This window comes from Vigna radiata, chromosome 8, assembly GCF_000741045.1.
Source record: "Vigna radiata var. radiata cultivar VC1973A chromosome 8, Vradiata_ver6, whole genome shotgun sequence".
Lineage (NCBI taxonomy): Eukaryota > Viridiplantae > Streptophyta > Magnoliopsida > Fabales > Fabaceae > Vigna > Vigna radiata.
Genome location: NC_028358.1, coordinates 21,057,379 through 21,059,608, shown reverse-complemented (window position 1 = coordinate 21,059,608; position 2,230 = coordinate 21,057,379).

Genomic DNA, 2,230 nt, shown 5'->3' with positions numbered 1-2,230 from the left:
TATCTAAATTTTAAAATAAATAATATTTCAAATGTATATCTTTTTAATTTAAATTTTTTATATTTTGTATATTGTTTTATTTTAATATTTTTTTTCATTCCTACTTTTACCTAAACTTATTGTTAATACAGTGAATAACTTTTTCTAATGTTAGGTGACTTAGACCTTGTTTACTTGATTATATTTGGNAGAGAGTAATTGAGAGAATTTGATGATAAATTTTTTTGTTGTTTATTGAATAGATTTGGAGGTAAGTGAGAGTGAATTTGAAAGTAAATTTTTTTAATCTGTCACATAAATTAAATCCTACACTAATTCTCACAAATCTTACTTCCAAATGTACTCTCACTTACCTCCAAATCTATTCAAATAAACAACAAAAAAAATTACCGTCAAATCCTCTCAAATTCTCTCAATTAGTCTCTCCCAAATCCACTCAAGTAAATAAAACCTTAAGTAAAAAAGAAGAAGAAAACTTCTAATATTATTGTAATTATTTAATTACCTGAAATTTATATTAAAATATTAAGAAAGAAATAAGTTTTATTTTTATTTTTTGATTCCATGTTTTTCTGATAATTATTTTTGAAGTTATCCATGTTAATGTTTAAATTTTTAAATTATGTCTTTTATATATACTTAGTATAATTAAATGTATGTTAATTTGTTACTTAAATTCATCAATATTCTTATAAGGCAGAGATATACTTAGACATTTATTAGTCTTTTATTTAGGTTGAGATGTATTAGGTGGCTTTAGTCTTTATTCTTCAGATAACAAGTCTTTTTCATCGCGGATGTTGAGATGTTCTTTTCCGATGAAGGTGATGTAATCTCGGCGGGAAAGTTTGCAAAGATAATCTGACACTCAAGTTAGTTACTAATAATAAATAGCTATATCATAATAAATGAGATCACTGGCATACCAAAGTACCTGAAAATACTAGAAAATGAGGGGGTGAATAGTGTTAATGGAAAACTTTTCACAACCCCCTTTTGATATAGCACGTTATCGAGCTCTTGAAATTTTCCTTTAAATGATTGGAAGCTCGACTTAATAGATTTGCATAATAACAACTTTTAATGTATTATTCAGAATATAAATACTGCAACGTGTTGTTAAGAACTTCTTTTGTGAAAAAGATTGTTTAGCTTGGAAGATTCTTATGTTTAGAAATAAAGTGTGACTGTAGGTTTTTACAAGAGGATCGTTTAGGAAAGGAAAGAGATAATTGCACAAGAGATTTTACACTGGTTCGCTCCTATTGAGCTACGTCCAATCTCTTCTGCAGCGGGTTCCACTATAATCTTTACATGATTACAAATGAGTATTAGCATCACTCTTGGTACTTAGCAGCCCCGTCGAGATTTCCTTTGAGTATTAGAACCAATCCTGGTACTCAACAACCTTAGCCAAGATTTCCTTTGAGTATTCGAACCACTCTTGGTACTCAGTAACCTTGCCAAGATTCCTAAACTCAAACAGAGTTTAGTTGTAATTATTTTAATTCTCTTCAAATTGCAATCAACAATTGCTTACAAGTAGCTCAGACTATATCTCTTGCAGAGAGGATTTGATTACAATACAAAACAGTATAAACACTCGCAAATATTTCTTTCTTCTTTCTTACAACAGTAAGCAATATGACAATGAAGCTTGAGAGTATATCTTTCTCTTTTTCTCTTCTCTTCTCTTTTCTTCAGCTCAGATTTATTATTTTTCTTGAGTTAAATAAAATTTATCACAAAAATAAATTATAAAAATAAGAATAAAAAAATACTATTTGTTTTACTATTTACACCCCCAAATTAACTTTTTAACCCTTAGCCCTATGGCCCAAGATAATCCCAATTTTTTTTTTACTTTTTCACCACCATATTTTTCTTCTCACACCCCACTCTCCACATCACCTTCCACATCATCTACCTTTTTCATTTACTTTTTCCACCTCATTTTCATAATAATTTTTATATACCAACTTTTCTAATAATTCCACTTACTTTTTTTTAATTATATCTTCTCCACCAACATTTATTATTTCCTTCATCCATCTACTTTATCCACCCACATTTTATATTATTTCTTTCACTTATTTTCCACATTAACTTTTACTATTTACTCTATTTTATTTCATCTACTTTCTCCACCAACTTTTTATATTATTTCTTTCACTTATTTTTCACATTAACTTTTACTATTTACTATATTTTATTTCACCTACTTTCTCCA